General features: G+C 37.4%; 1 protein-coding gene across 1 annotated transcript in view; it reads left to right on the top strand.

Moving 5' to 3' along the window:
- The window catches only part of FOXO3 (forkhead box O3), a 128,173-nt gene that overhangs the window by 41,623 nt on the left and 70,966 nt on the right, over positions 1-15,584 (top strand). The gene's annotated exons all lie outside the window — the stretch shown is intronic.

Genomic DNA, 15,584 nt, shown 5'->3' with positions numbered 1-15,584 from the left:
CCTAGGCTGGAGTGCAGTGGCACAATCTCGGCTCACTGCAGCCTCTGCCTCCTGGTTTCAAGTGATTCTCCTGCCTCACTCTCCCGAGTAGCTGGGATTACAGGCACCCGCCACCTTGCCCAGCTAATTTTTGTATTTTTAGTAGAGACGGGGTTTCACCATGTTGGCCAGGCTGGTCTTAAACTCCCGGTCTCAGATGATCCACCTGCCTTGGCCTCCCAAAGGGCTTGAGATTACAGGCGTGAGCCACCGCACCCAGCCCCCCTTCCATTGCTGTCTTCTAGCAACAGCTACCTCCTTTCCCCTGCCTAACTTGACCCCTGGCAACCATTAATCTGCTCTTCATTTTTATAATTTTGTCATTTCAAGAATGTTACATAAGTGATAATGTTATATTATACAGTATATGGACTTTGGAGATTGACTTTTTCCCTTAAGCCTAATTTCCTGGAGATTTATCCAAGTTGTTACACATATCAGTAGTGTGTTCCTGTTTGTTACTCGATAGTGTTCCACTGTATGGCTAGGTTACATTTTATTTATTCACTCATCACTCAGTGGACGTTTGGGTTGTTTTCAGTTTTGGGCTATTTTGAATAAAGCCTTGTGCTATGAATATTCATGTACAGGTTTTTGTGTGAACGTAAATTTTCATTTTTCTGGGATAAATGCCCAATGACTTCATTTTAATGATGGCAAAATATTTCATTGTGTGAAATAAATATTTCATTAATTTAGCTGATTACTTCTAAATGTTGTTAAGGGTTTTTCCCCCTAGTTTTTCTGCTGTTATAAATATCACTGATGAAAATATTTTGGGTAAATCTTAATGTATATCTACTTTTATTTCTAGAAGTGGAATTGATGTCTGAGAGCATACAAAATTTTAAAGCTTTGCTTTTTCTAGTCACTCTTGTTTTTCTTTCCTAAAATCTCCCTAAACTCCTACCATCGGTGTATGAAAGTGCCCATTTCTCATACCCTTGCCAACACAGAGCATTACTACTTTAAAAAAACCTTTGTAAATTTCTGTCATGCCGCTGTAGCAGCATAACCTAAAGCTCCACTGTGAGTTTTCCAATCCCACTTGGCCTAAGATCTTTGAGAATAACAGAAATACCACCAAGATCTTGTTTTTTGCGTGAAGTTTGGGACTCTGCAGTTTCATAGAACCTCAGAGTATTTGATCTAGAATGGTGTGAAGAATTACAGGAAATCACTGAGTCTGCCTGTTTTTGTGTGTTGCTGCTGTCTGTTTGTCCCTCGTATTTATCCAGAAGGAGGCAAGTGTGCTGTCATAAGCAATAGCATTAAAACCAAACCAAAAATAATAATAACCTTTTATTATAATTAACAAATGTTATTTTTGATAATAGATGTGAATAACTTTATAAAGGCTGAATAATATAAACAATATAGATGATTGTGTATGTTTGTCTTTCTGTGTGTTGTGTATTTTAGGAACCTGTTTGAAGCTCTTAGAGCTGAATGTTAAGTGGTCTTTTAATGGAACTGCTAAGAGACGGTAGAGTAGGAGATACTTTTCTTCCCTCTTTATGCTAAAGTGTTTTAGTGTTTCTGTCTGTGACGAGGCAGTAACTTTAAAGGAATAAGATAGGATTAATAACATATATCTACCAAAACTTGGAAAATATACTGTATTTTCTGAGATAAAAATCTTTGTATTGAAAATTACTTTCTGGTAGAATATGGCAAACTGACATTCATTCAATGTAAGGCTTTTTTTCCCCTCACTTTTTGTATTTTGATCTGTAGTTTTTTTTTCTTCTTCTTCTTTACCTGTGGTACCATTTTTAAGGTGAGTCAGGCCAGTTTCAGCAAAAAATTGTTGTATTTATCATTTCAGTAGAAGGTAGGATGACTTTGATGACATTGTGCTCAGTAACTTCTCTGGTGCTAAATTGGTGTCCTGTGACAAAGAAAGATCCCATTCTTACAAATAAATGAATAAAGGATACTAGCAGAATCTGGTATTTCCCTTCTTAAAAGTTTATAATAAATTATTCAGTCATTTAAGTACCTTCTACATGTTTGCAGCTAAAGACTAATGAGTGTAATTAAACAAGTGGATCAAGTAAAGCATCAGCCCTGAAAACTTTTCACTTTTTCAGGGATGATACAGAACCCTCCTTTTTTTCCTTGTCATCTTTTCCAGTTTATTATGATTCTTATGGTATTGGTGATCTTAAGTGTCTAGAAAATGTACACACATTTTGGCCTAGGAAAGAAAGTACAGTATTGAATAACAAGTTGAGGATCTCCAGGTATTAAATATAACCTGATTTGCAGAGGAACTTGATATAAAGAGGATGGGACTCTGCTAATGGGGGAGAGGAAAGAATCACTGGTGGGGTTTTGGGTAGAACATCTTCTTTTTTTTTTTTTTTTTTTGAGACGGAGTCTTGCTCTGTCGCCCAGGCTGGAGTGCAGTGGCCGGATCTCAGCTCACTGCAAGCTCTGCCTCCCGGGTTTATGCCATTCTCCTGCCTCAGCCTCCCGAGTAGCTGGGACTACAGGCGCCCGCCACCTCGCCCGGCTAGTTTTTTGTATTTTTTAGTAGAGACAGGGTTTCACCGTGTTCGCCAGGATGGTCTCGATCTCCTGACCTCGTGATCCGCCCGTCTCGGCCTCCCAAAGTGCTGGGATTACAGGCTTGAGCCACCGCGCCCGGCCAGAACATCTTTGAACTAATCCTGTACAGCCTTTCCCAAACTGCGCGTATGCCATCATGCCTTGAGGGCAGTAGAAGGGCCCTGGAAATCTATCTGACAGCATTATGGAAGCTCAGAGTTTAGTTCTATTTTTGAAATAAAAATTTCCCAGTATGGTACATTATAGACAATTTTATTTTTATTTAAAAAGAAGTATTTTTGTAGTGATCATGGAAATATCTATAGGTCCAGGAATTCCTAGAATAATTTTTTTTACTATGAAATTGCCTGGGAATGGTGACTTAAGCTACTCTGAAATAATATAGTGTTGAGGATGATTACATCCTGCAAAACACTGCAGCCTCAGCCTACTTTGACTAAAAGGATTCTAACGTGAGTGGTTGGAAGGAAAGGAGGCAGCATCAGGCAAAATTTATTGAAGAGGTCAGAAGTAGCGCTAAAGGAGAAACCAACGTTTTACTCTTAATCAAGATTATTACGTAGATATTTTAGGAAAGATTTGCTCATTAAAATTTGGAATTATGGTGAAGAAAAGAAGTAATAAAGAAAAACTGGAAAACAACAGTACCCACTGTTAATACATTTCTTGGTGAGTAAATGAGGTGAAAGTCATTGGGTTCCTTTGCCCTCTTCAGTGGCGGGTTAAGTTTTTATGGATTATTACACCTTTGGATGATCGTGTGGAAGAACTTCCTGATATATTTTTTGTTCTTTTCGGATTTAAAGGTAACATTTAACAGCGATGTACCTTTGCCTGAAATGAGTAGAAATGTTACATGACTTATTAGTATGTAATATTACTTCTGACACTCTGACATTTGTGAGCAAGGAATAATCAGTTTGCTTTCTTGTTCATTATTATATTTTAACAAGAAATAAGTGTTCTAGTGTTAGAGTCTCTACTAGAACTGAACTTGAACAACAACCAGTGAATGCAGCCAAAGAAAGCAGCCAGTTTGGATGTTTCAGGCCCCCTCAACTTTTTGAGGGTTGGGTTTTTTTTCCCTTGTTGCTTTTTTGCTTTTCGGTTTGTTTGGTTTGGACCCTTTTTTTTAAGTATCCGAAAGATTGTCTAAGCTCAAGTTTATCCTTATGGAGATGCCCTCACATGGGGCATCTGAATGTCATGAGTGTGGTGATTCTATGCCTTCCCATTTTGTGACTTGGCTCACTTATGGAGTGTAAAGGCCCTATAAGAAGAGAGAAAAAGGTATTTGAAGTCAAATGTTTCTGTTTTGCAAATTTACTTCATACTGTTCCACCACAGGACACGGTCTCTTGGCTTTGTTAATTTTTATTTTTAACCTTAAGATGTTCCTTAGGCCAAAATAAACTTTTTAGCTGAGATAAATGAAGTTCATAGTCACACTCTTTATCATGGGTATCCTTATATCTAATACTTTTTTTTTTTTTTTTCCTGAGATGGGGTCTCATTCTGTCGCCCAGGCTGGAGTGCAGTGGCACGATCTCGGCTCACTGCAACCTCTGCCTCCCGGGTTCAAGCAGTTCTCTTGCCTCAGCCTCCTGAGTGGCTGGCACTACAGGTGCCCACCACCATGCCTGGATAATTTTTGTATTTTTAGTAGAGACAGGGTTTCATCATGTTGGTCAGGCTGGTCTCGAACTCCTGACCTTGTGATCTGCCCACCTTGGCCTCCCAAAGTGCTGAGAAATGTGTGAGCCACTGCGCCCAGTCCTACTAATTCTTTTTTCATTTTATTTTTGTGATTTTGAAAACTATTAATAATTTTTGAGCATTCAGTATGTGTCTGACACTGTACTGTGTCTTTTACATACAGTATTTCTAATCTATACCTTGGAAGTTGCTTATTTCTCAGAAAAAGAAACAGGCTTAGATCATTAGAAGCTTGCCTAAAATGACGCTTCTGGTAAATAAGAGTGGGATTACAGGTCAGATTTCATAAATGGTTCAGGGATGATTAGAATTATCCGAAGGGAAAGATTTGTTTTTGTTTTGTTTTAGCACATGGAATATCAAGATGTTTCTTGTTTTGATTACCTGCTTAGAAAAAGTAAGGGACCAGGCCAGGGGGCTGAACGGTTCTGAGAGGGAGGTATGGAAATGCAGCATGAGGCAAATTCGCATGTAGGACAGCAAATTAGATGAAAATTAGGTTGAAGGGAGAAGTCACAAGATCCAATTATTTTGTTCAATGTGGTGCTTTCAGATCACTCAAAAGACCAAAAAAAGTTTTATTTTGTCGTGTGAGCATGTGATCCTGGATAGTTAATTGCTTTTGCAAATTCTCATTGGTAAAATGCTTTGGAGGTTTTTATGTAAGAGTTACAAGTAAATTAAAATAGTTTGTGCCACAAAGAAACTTTGGTGCAAAACAGAACAATTATAATTTAAAAGAGGTGGGGCAGGATGAGAAAACAACTAATTTGGTATTGAAGATTTGAAGACTGGAGTTCTGTACAGTATGCTGGGAGACCATCAGAGCCTCTTCCTGTTGTAAATAATGTGTGTGTCAGTTAATGCCTAATTGCTGCTCTTGCCTAGAAATCCAGAAGCTCTGGAGATGAGGAGGTCTCTCTGAATCCAGTTCCACAGTATATCAGCCCCTTTGTTCACCCCATAGATTGGACCCGTCCCAAGGGCGGTTCGTTGGCAAGTCTATCTGGTAGGGCAGTGTTTTCTGCATAGTAATCAGGCCTCTGCAATTGTGATATTCCTCCCCTTCCCCCTAAACTCTTTGGGTTCTCGACACACATGGCAATGCCACTGGTATAACAAAAAGTCAGAAGGAGAAAAAGAGAAAATGTCTTCTCGAGTTCGAAGTGTCTGCACAGTCTTGCCAGGCTGTGATTAAGGCTTATCTACAGGAGACTCTATGAAAAACTTTCTTCTCCTCTTCCCAGGAAGCAAAGCAGCCTTGTGAACAAGCAGGTTCAGAACTGACAAACTTCTCTAGTCCTTTTGCCAGCCTGTTCTGCTTTTACCAAGAGTGTAGTGACAGGACTGCCTGTTTTCAATAGTTAAAATGTATATTTTGATCACCTTTAGCACATGCTACTTTGCACAGCTCTTTTTAAAGCCTGATGTAATCTAGCTGTTTGACCACTGTTGTGTGTGATTTTCATTTTTGTTGCCAGATGTGACAAGAGGGAGTGAGGATGGGGGTCCCATAAAGATGCAGAGTAAGTTGAAGAAGACAGTGCTTGTTCTGCCACCAGATGTCTGTTGTTTTTGTTTTTGTTTTTGTTTTGTTGTGTGTAAAAAGACAAATGAACCCTTGGGATATTAGGATATTTCGGAGCAAGGTGTTGTCACTGTTTCTCAGACTTGGGGAATTTAGAACTCATAGACTTTTTAATTATTAACTTGTATGTTTTGTCTTTCATACCTGAAAGGTCATACTTAGGAGATTAAAGAATTTTTATCCCAAATGGAAATGCCTTAGAAGAATAATACTTCAGCTGGGCGCAGTGGCTCAAGCCTGTAATCCCAGCAACTTTGGAAGGCCACGGTGGGCAGATCACTTGAGCCCAGGAGTTCAAGACCAGCCTGGGCAACATGGCAAAACCCCATCTCTACTAAAACAAAAATTAGCTGGGCGTGGTGGCATGCACCTTTGGTCCCAGCTGCTTGGGAGGCTGAGGCAGGAGAATTGCTTGAACCCAGGAAGTGGAGCTTGCAGTGAGCCGAGATCCCACCACTGCACTCTAGCCTGGGCAACAGAGCGAGACTGTCTCAAAAAAAAAAAAAAAAGAAGAAGAAAAAAAGTTTCTGTACTCCTTTCAGAAATTCTTCACTGATATTTTCTTTTCTGATCCTGGAAAGGTTACATGTTTTGAAAATGGGATTGTAAAATGTGTTTGTTTCTAACCCTGTTTTTCTTGCTCTGTTTAGATGTCTAGATGATTATGGATACATTCTTTTCAGTCTCTAAAGTCTGAGGGAGTCCCTGTATCCTAATTTTTCTGCCAGCTGACATGTAGTAGACTCTAAGCATCCCTCTGCCTTTAGGGACTTGCAGATTATATTCTTTGGATGGCTTACTTCAAATGCTAAGGACAAAATTTATTCATTTACTCAATAGATGTTTATTGATGCTTAGTATGTGCCAGCTCCTGTTAAAGGGTTGGGGAATAAATACATCGTGAACAAAAGAGAAAATCCCCCTGCCTACAGGAGATCCCATCCTAATAGAAATGTATGTTCTTTAACAGTAGATTATTATCCTAGAAGAACTAATCTTTATCATTACCAGTTTCTTACTTTAGAGCAGTGGCATTTGGAGAGTTGGTGGCAGGTCTAACCTTCACTCCTGCCCCTATTTACTGCCATTTCGAAGGACCTCGGGATCATATAATGGTAGAGTTAAAAGATAGGTGGAAATTCTAGTCCAGTTCCCTCATTTTATTCATCAGAAGTAAGTACAAATTCATATGCATACTTCCAGTGGGCCTTAAGATCACCTTAAGTTTCTCTATTTCAAACTGAAGTGTCTGTTTTATACTCAGAGTCATCTTTAGAACACTTGAGTGGAGTGAGATCTCGAGTTCAGCTCTTTGGAAAACTGACGCTTGGATAAATTGACACTCTCACTTTATTTAAAGATGATTGAGAATAGGCTATCACTGGCCTATTTTCTGGTCTTACAAGTAGTTCTGCCAAAGAGGCTAATTTCTAACTGGGAATTGCCTTTTGTCCCCAGAGGGAAATGGAACATGAACTAGACTGAAGGCACAATACTAAAGACAGCGATACTCAGAGAACTTTGCAGAACTTTTTGGGTTAAAAAAAACCAACTGCTGTTTTCTGGTGCTACTGCAGTTACTCTATCAAAAACAAAATCCAGAAACAAAAATACTCTGACAGAAACCAGGAAACCAAATATCCTACCTGCTAGCCAACTCTGGTTTCTGAACAGAGTGTACCATTTAGGATCCCGTTTAGCTGTCTTTGGGTTTATTTGAAAACTACTCCATTGTGGTTACAAGTGGAAAACAATTTAAAGGTTCTTCTTTGGCCTTGGTACTTTTATAGGGTTTCACGTTTCTAATAGGAAACTCTTCAGCAAGTCTGAAGAAATATCCTATTCTCAGAGAGGGGATGAGGGTAAGCTTAACTGTTAATTTTTCTCTATTCCTCCCCTCCTAAAGTCCAGAAAACGGGCCCTAAATTCCTGGGATAGATTTGTTTCAACCTCAGGACAATTGCTTAAGCAGTTAATGCTCAGCAGTATAGAACATGTTTCCTTTTGTTAATGCTGAGGTTGCTACGGTACTTGGCCAGCTGTGGAGGTTTGTGAACTGGACCCCAAGCTATTAAGAATGTCTTTGGTTGGTTTTGCCTTAATCCAAATGAACCAAAGTTACCAGAGGACATGATGTAGAAGAGGTTATTGGAGGTTAGTTCTTAAAGGTCTTTAAGATCAGCCTATTGTAATTCACATTCAGTAAAGCTATGGTTTATAACTGGTAAGCTGAGTAAATGGATTATCTCTAAGCCTTACTATTTTTAACCTTACCCCCCAAATAAATGGTGAATTGTCACGTCACTTCCAAAAGGTTTTATTTCAGTGAGTGTTTAGAGACTAGACAGATTTTACTTTGTTCCTGGAGAAGTCATGGTTGTGGTGACTGAGGGCATTGTCTGCTATTGTGGGAGAGGCACCAAGATGTTACACACCTGGTTGCTGATGGGCCTGGGTTCTAGGCCAGGTTTAGATGCTTAGTATCTGAGTCACCTAGAGCAAAGTTGTAAAGCTCTGCTCTTGATCTCTAGCTTTAAAATCGGCCAAAATACGATTTGGCCTATTACCTTTCAAGGTGGTGATGAAAACACACTATTGAGGTTGCCGGTGGTATTTGTTAAGAAGGGAAGCAGGAGGACTGAGCATCAGATAGGCCTGTGAGTTTGTTTCTCACTGCATCTCTATATATAACACTGTGGATCGCTTTTAAGGCTGAGGTATTTGTGTTTCTGGGTTAGCCACTTGTGCCAACGAAGTGACCTCTCTTTAACTGGAAAGCAGTTTGGTGTTCTCACCCATATCTTCAGGACATATCATTACAGGTCTTTGAGTTGCAGTTAGGACTTTACATTACACATATGAATATGCTGCTAACACGCTTGGAAGACTTAACTGTTGACAACAGGGCTCCTTATTGCTTAGAGTTCTTTCATTAAACTCAGGAAATGTGCCTGTTGAATTTTTGTTTAAATGTACACATATATGCACACATATGTGCATTTTTGAAAAGAAAACAGTTGGGGGAAACCTGTCACCACTCCTCTTAGGTGAGTTCCTTGCAATTTTGGCCATATATGCATGCATTGTTTGCTTAGCTGCACTAAGAGAATTTTTTTGCACTTTGCTTTGTTTCCCCTTCCAGGCTTTACAATGGCTATTGAAAATCATTGCTTTCATAGGACAAGGGTTGAATGGATTTATAATTTAATTATTTCCCCATTGGAGAGCCCTTGATTTTTTTGCTCTTTAATATTACTGTTTTTGTAATTCTAAAATAAAAGGACTGAATCTAAGAGTCCTATAAATTGCTTAGATGCTGTTAATAACTGGACTCCTGATCAGGAACTCCTAAACTGGCCACAGGAAAATTTGCCTCACAAGAAACTCAATAGAATTAAAAGGAGAGGATTCAGTGTTCTTAAGTACAAGTGAAAGTCGTGGGACTGAACGTCTCAGCTTCATGGGCTGAGCCTCTTCACCTTTGTGCTCTAAGAGAAAAAAACAGTGGAGCTTTCTGTGTTTTGTGTGTGCCCCTGTGTTTTGGTTTTAAGAGAGAGAATGCATTCACACTCTGTGGTCTTTGCAAGTAGATAGAAGTGATAGGACAGGGACTTGGTGAAGTCTGAGGCATGTAAATACAGTGTAAAACAATGCAGAGAGCAGCCTTCCCCATTTTCCTGTTGCCCACAGCTTTTGTTCCTGTTCCTCCCTGCACATCTTGTAACCCAGAAAAGATAAAAACTCTTTTCCTATAATCCTGCTGTTTTTGTGGCATTTGGTTAATTTTACAGTGACATAAAATTGCCTCCCTGTTTTGAAACTCTGGTGATTTATTTTGAAATTTACCTGTGGAAAACAATCATAGTTATTGAGTCGTAATTTGAAAACACTGAAATTTACCAATTTAAGTATAAAATTTGAGTTTTAGTGAATGTGTACAGTTTTATAACTAACACCACAATTATGATAAAACATTTCAAACATTTCATCACCACAAAAAATTCCCTCATGGCTTATTTTCATCAGTCCCTCTCCCTCCCCCTACCTACCCACAACTGCTGAGCTGCTTTTTGCCTTTTCTAGCATTTCATATAAATGGAGAGTCATACTGTATGTAGCCCTTTGTGTTAGCATCTTTCACTTAGTAGAGTGCATTTGAGATTCATCCAATGCCTTTTGTCAGTGGCTCATTCTTTTAATTGCTGAGAAGTATGCCGTTATTGTATGGATATTCTGTTATAGAAATATACCAGAATATTTTATCCGTTCAGCAGGGGATAGACATTTGGGTTGTTTCCAGTTTTTCACAGTTATGAATAAAACTGCTGTTAATATCTATGTTCAAGACTTTGGGGGATATATTTATTCATTTATTTGTGATAAATGCCTAGGAGTAGGACTGCCGTGTGATAAGTACAGAGTATGTTTAACTTTATAAGAAACTGTCAAACTGTTTTCCAGAGTAGATGTACTGTCCTGCATTTCTGCCAGCAATGTATGAGAGTTCCAGTTGTTTCACATCCTCTCCAACACATGTAATTGCCAGTATTTTTACTTTTCTCCATTGTATAATGTAGTGAGTGTGTAATGGTAGATATCTCATTTTAATTTTAATTTGCATTTGCTAATGATTAATAATGTTATACATCTTTTCATGTGCTTATTTGTAAATTGTATATCGTCTTTGGTGACATGTCTATTGAAATCTTTTGCTTGTTTTTTAAAAAAAATAGGATTGTATTCACACCATTTAGTTAGGAATTCCTTATGTATTCTGAATACATGTCTTTTATCAGAAATAAGTATTGCCAAGTATTTTTTCCTGTTTGTGAATTGCTTATTCATTTTGTTAACAGTGTCCTAACAACTGAAGAGGTAAGTTTTAGCTCTAAATTTAAGACTTTCATCCATTTGGGGATAATTTTAATATTTTGTATAAGATTAGATTCATTTATCCAGTGAACTTCCTTGACACCTTCATATTTTCTAGACCCTCTGTTCTATTGATTGCATGTTTTTTTCTTATACTAATACCACATTGGTCTTTATTACTGCAGCTTTATTTTATCAGGTAGTATAACTCTTCCAGTTTAGTTTTTTTTCAAAATCATTTGGACTGTTCTAGATCTAGTCATCTTTAATTTCTCTCAGCAGTGTTTTATATGTTTTAAAATACAATTCTTACATACCTTTTGTGAAATTTATCCCCAAGAACTTCAGCTTTTGATGCTATTGTAAATGATATTTTAAAAATTAGTTTCCGTTTGTTTAGTATGTAGAAATATAATTAATTGAGTTTTGTGTATTGACCTTAATCTTGTAACTTTGCTAAACTCATGTACTAGTTGTAATATCCTTTTTGTAGATTTCTTAGGATTTTTTTACATTGATGATCGTGTCTATAAATGGAGTTTTCTGGCCATGCGCGGTGGCTCATGCCTGTAATCCCAGGACTTTGGGAGGTCAAGGTGGGCGGATCACCTGAGGTCAGGACTTCGAGACCAGCTGGCCAAGATGGTGAAACCCCGTCTCTACTAGAAAGACAAAAATTAGCCAGGCATGGTGGTGGGCACCTGTAATCCCGGCTACTCGGGAGGCTGAGGCAGAAGAATTGCTTGAACCCAGGAGGTGGAGGTTGCAGTGAGCCAAGATTGTGCCATTGCACTCCAGCCTGGGTGACAACAGCAAAACTCTGTCTCAAAAAAAAAAAAAAAAAAAAAAAAAACAGAGGTTTCTTCCTTTCTAATGTATAATGTATACCCTTTATTTCTTTTTCTTGCCTTATTTCACTGGCCAGGACCTCCAGTACATTGTTGAATAGCAGTGGTGAAAGCAGAGATCCTTGCCATTTTTCTCATCTTAAGGGGAAAGCATTCAATCTTTCACTGTTAAGTATCATGTTAGGTGTAAGTTTGTCACATGTTTCCTTTATCAGGCTGAGGTAGGTTTCTCTATTCTTATATGTTGAGTAGTTTTTGTTTTTTAAATTATGAGTGGGTATTGAATTTTGTCAGATGCTTTTTCCTCACCTTTTGAGAAGATCAGATGGTTTTTCTTTTTCAGTCTTTTAATATGATGAAATACATCGACCGAGTTGAAGTGTTAAACCAACCTTACATTTCTGGGATAAATCCCACTTGGTCATGATATGTTATCATGACATTCAAGTAGCTAAAATTTTGTTAACGATGTTTGTGTCTGTCTTCATGAGGAATATTGATCTATACATTTCTTATATCTTTGCCTGATTTGGGTACCAGGATAACGGTGGTCTCATAACATGAGTTGGAAAGTGTTCTCTGTTCTGCTCTTGTGGTAGCACTGTACTGTCTCTTCCTTAAATGTTTGGTAGAATTCAACAGCAGTTATGCCATCAGAGCCTGGAGGTTTTTTGTGTGTGAGAAAATGTTTAACCGCTAATTCAGTTTATTTCATAGATACAATGCTGTTGGCTTGTCTGTTTCTTCTTGAATGAGTTTTGATAGTTTGTGTCTTTTAAGGAATTTGCCCATTTTATTTAAGTTGTCTAATTTATAGGCATAAAGTCATTTATAATGTTCTCTTATTATTCTTTTAATAGATATATCATCTGTAGTGATTTCATTTTCATTCCTGATGTTGATAATTTGTCTTAACTCCCTTTCCCCCTCATTCCTTATCTGTTTAGTGCCTTGCAATTTTATTGATCTTTTAAAAGAATTAACATTTGGTTCCACTGATTTTTTCTCCCCTTTATTACTTTTATGTTTTTACTTCCATTAATTTTTTTTTTCTCCTTTAGTCGTTTATTTCTTTCCTTCTGCATGTTGTGGGTTTAATTTGCTCTTTTTCTGGCATCTTAAGGTGAAACCTTAGATCATTTACTTGAGACCTTCCTTCCTAATATAAATGCTAAAAGCTATACATTGCTTGCTACAACTGCTATAACTGTATCCAATGAAGTTTGCTTGTTTTTGCATTCAGTTAAAAATTGTTTCTATTTTACCTGTAATTACTTTGGCCTGTGGTTTGTTTAGAAGTGAATTTTTAAATTTCCAAGTATTTGGAGGATTTTCTGAATATTTTTCTATTATTGTTTTCTAACTAAATTCTTTTGTGGTTGGAGAATCTATTTTGTGTTCTTTTAAATTTATTGAGACTTGTTTTATGGGCCAAGAATATTGTCTATTTTATTGAATGTTTTCTGTGTACTTAAAAAGAATGTGTTTTCTGCTGTTTTGGGTGGTTTGTTCTATAAATGTCAATTAGGTCAAGTTAGTCAAGTTTATTTTCTCACTACATGTTCTATCAATTACTGTGAAAGGAATGTTGAAATATCCACCTGTAATTGTGGATTTGTTTACTTCAGTTCTATTAGTTTTTGCTTCATGTTTTTAACAAACTTTAATTGAAAAATAATAATTGTATACTGCTTTATGTATTTTGAAAATCTGTTATTAGGCAGATAAACATTTAAGGTTGTTATATTCTCTTGATACGTTGACTCTTCTATTATGAATTGTCTCTCTTCATCCTTGGCAGTATTTGTTGTTGAAATCTGTTCATTCATAGCTGTTAATAATATAGTTACTCCAGCTTTCTTTTGATTACTGTTTGTATGACAGATCTTTTTTCCTTGTACTTTTAGATATCTGTGTCTTCATATTTAAAGTGGATTCCGTGCAGATAGCAAATTGTTGAGTGTTTTTTAATCCAGGCTGACAATCTCTGGCTTTTATTTGGAGGGTTTTTTGTTGTTGTTTTGGGTTTTTTTGTTTGTTTGTTTGTTTTTTCATTTCTTCAAAGACTACTTTGTGTAATGTAATTATATTTGGGTTTAAATCTGTTATCTTGCTATTAGTTTTCTATTTGTCCCATTTGTTCTTTGTGTCCTATTCCCCCTTTTCTTGCCTTCTCTTGAGTTAGGTGGTTTTGTTTGATTTTAATGAATCCATGTTATCTCCACTCTTGGCTTATTAGGTACATCTCTTTATTTTTTAATGGTTGCTCTGGGATTTACACATCTTTAGCTGACCATAGTCAATCTTCTGCCACTTTACATGGAGTGTAAAATCCTTGAAACAATATACGGCCACTTCTTCCTTACTATTCTTAACGCTATTTTACTTCTACATGTATGTTATAAGCCCCAGAATATATTGTTATTTTTGCCTTAGATAGTCATTATTTTTTAAAAAGATTGAGGACAAGAAAATATTATCTATATTTACTCATATTGATCATTTCCCACTCTTCATTCCTTTAAGTTCAAATGCCCATTTGGTACCATTTTCTCTCTGCTTGATGAAACGACTTTTTAAAACATCTCTTTGAATGTACCACTGTTGGCATTGATTTTCATTTTTGTTTGTCTGAAAAAGATTTTACCTTTGTTTTTGAAAGACATTTTTATTAGGTATAACTTTCTAGATTGGTAGCTTTTTACTTCTCTTAGTAAGGATGTTCCTCCATTGTCTCACATAGTCTCTGAAAAGCGATTTGCTCATTCTATCTTTGTTTCTCTGTCTTTTTTCTTCTGCTGCTTTTAAGTATTTTTTTTTTTTTGTATCACTGGTTTTGATTATGATGATGTGCCCTATTATTACATCTGTTCTTTTTGGAGTTTGTTGAGTTTTTCTTGGATCTGAGTGTTTATAGTTTTTTATTAAAAAAATTTAAAATTCAGCTATTATTTCTTCAGATTTTTTTTCCATCTTCTCCCTCTTTCCTCTTCTTTTATGATCTCAATTACACATATGTTAGACAATTTAATATTGTCCCCATAGATCACTGGATACTCTCAGTTTCATTTTCAGTCTTTCCCTGTGCTTCATTTGGGTTAGTTAGTTGCTATTGTTGTGTCTTATAATTTACTGATCTTTTTGCAATGTTTAATTTGCTGTTAATCCCATCCAGTGTATTTTTAAATTTATTTTTCTCTACTAGAAGTACCACTGGGTTTATTTCTTTTATATCTTTCATTTTCCTGCCCTTTTTTCCTTCTACCTTCTTACTACATAGAGTATATTTATAATTTTTTTTTTGAGAAGGAGTCTCACTCTTGTCACCCAGGCTGGAGTGCAATGGTGCAATCTCGGCTCACTGCAACCTCTGTCTCCCAGGTTCAAGCGATTCTCCCACCTCAGCCTCTCGAGTAGCTGAGACTACAGGTATGTGCCATCATGCCCAGCTAATTTTTTTTTGTTGTTTTTTTGAGACGGAGTCTCGCTCTGTCGCCCAGGCTGGAGTGCAGTGGCACAGTCTTGGCTCACTGCAAGCTCCACCTCCCGGGTTCACACCATTCTCCTGCCTCAGCCTCCTGAATAGCTGGGACTACAGGCGCCTGCCACCACGCCTGGCTAATTTTTTGTATTTTTAATAGAAACGAGGTTTCCCCGTGTTAGCCATGATGGTCTCGATATCCTGACCTTGTGATCCGCCCGCCTCAGCCTCCCAAAAGTGCTAAGACTACAGGCGTAAGCCACAGCGCCTGGCCAATGTTTGTATTTTTTAGTAGAAATGAGGTTTCACCAAGTTGGCCAGGCTGGTCTCACCTCCTTGACTCAAGCAGTCCTCCTGATTCTGCTTCCCAAAGTTCTGGGATTACAGGTGTGAGCCACTGCGCCTGGTCACATTTATAACTTTTTAACTGCTTTGTTGAGACCTAATTCACATTGCCATATAATTT

The sequence above is a fragment of the Rhinopithecus roxellana genome, chromosome 4 (genome assembly GCF_007565055.1).
Source record: "Rhinopithecus roxellana isolate Shanxi Qingling chromosome 4, ASM756505v1, whole genome shotgun sequence".
Lineage (NCBI taxonomy): Eukaryota > Metazoa > Chordata > Mammalia > Primates > Cercopithecidae > Rhinopithecus > Rhinopithecus roxellana.
This window is presented reverse-complemented; position numbering and strand designations above follow the sequence as displayed.